This window comes from Schistocerca piceifrons, chromosome 7 (genome assembly GCF_021461385.2).
Source record: "Schistocerca piceifrons isolate TAMUIC-IGC-003096 chromosome 7, iqSchPice1.1, whole genome shotgun sequence".
NCBI classification, from domain to species: domain Eukaryota; kingdom Metazoa; phylum Arthropoda; class Insecta; order Orthoptera; family Acrididae; genus Schistocerca; species Schistocerca piceifrons.
Genome location: NC_060144.1, coordinates 461,804,749 through 461,806,120, shown reverse-complemented (window position 1 = coordinate 461,806,120; position 1,372 = coordinate 461,804,749). Strand labels below are relative to the sequence as shown.

The 1,372-nt window shown below is 46.6% G+C and overlaps 1 pseudogene; it reads left to right on the top strand.

The window, feature by feature from the left end:
• Positions 1-381: 381 nt before the first annotated feature.
• LOC124709294 lies at positions 382-499 on the top strand (annotated as a pseudogene).
• Positions 500-1,372: the final 873 nt, after the last annotated feature.

Below are 1,372 nucleotides of genomic sequence, written 5' to 3'. Positions count from 1 at the left end.
CAGAATGAGGGTGACTTCTTATTCAGGAAGCCTTTGTCCGGCAGTGCTGATTATTAATAAAAATTCAAGAGGTGGCAGATTACGAGCCCGGGACTGAGGACATTTCGATTATGAATGGAAGACTCTACCCCTACATTATGCGGTTAATCATTACGCATCTCAGGTCCTGATTTGTGTTAATCCTCCTACTTTTAAATCACGATAAATCGAGAAATTATGTTTTGGCGATGACACAACCCGCAACTGAAGTCTCCCATTCTATGCCCAGCCCTCATTCGCAAAGTCAACCATAGTCAAGCTGAAGCTAACTGGGATATCTCTACTAACTGGTTAAATTTCGCTTTTAATTCCATAATATCACCCCATCTAAAGTCATTTCTTGGCAACGGCCTTGACGCAGTGGATACACCGGTCCCCGTCAGATTACCGAAGTTAAGCGCTGTCGGGCGTGGTCGGCACTTGGATGGGTGACCATCCGGGCCGCCACGTGCTGTTGCCATTTTTAGGGATGCACTCAGCCTCGTGATGCCAACTGAGGAGCTACTCGACCGAATAGTAGAGGGTCCGGTCGAAGAAAACCATCATAACGACCGGGAGAGTGGTGTGCTGACCACACGCCCCTCCCATCCGCATCCTGAGCCGAGGATGACACGGCGGTCGTATGCTCCCTATGGGCCACTTGTGGCCTGAAGACGGAGTGCGCAAAGTCATGTCACGCAGTATATTCTCAAATATCTTGTCTGCTCTGTTAAGGATCTTCTTCCTAAGAAGAAGGTCTTGATATTCTTAAGTGGGATTGTAAGAGAGCAGTTACTATATTTGTTCAGAAAATTGGTGATAGGTTCACAGATACAACCAAAGTAGGTGTCCACCTTCAGTAGGGATAGCAGACAGTGTTATTATGAACAACCGACGGCGCACAGTTGGGAGAATCCAAAGATATGAGCTAATTTACCGTCGCATCTTTTATAACCCTGTGAGTTATTGATATTCCCAGACCTGTAAGTTTGATTGCAAAGAATCTGAAAGTAGGTAATAGATTTAGAGACCGTTTAAACCAGCTACAAACTGGAGCTTGTGTAGCGGACTACCTGCTGTTCATCCACTGGTCAGATCTCCCTCCCTATGTTTTACTTGTAGAGTTGGACGATTGATCCGTGGTAGGTTCGGGATCTACAGGTATCGTTACTCTATCTAACTCACTGTGCCGTGTTTACTTTCCGTGTCCAGTGGGGACAGTCGGTGCTTAACCATCTTAAATGGGTCAGACACAATCAAGGAGTCAGTTGTGTGCGGGAGTTAGTTGGGACATCTACACCAGTCATGGGCTAGAGGCTCTGCACTCGTAACCTCTTCCATCCTGTGACCAAGT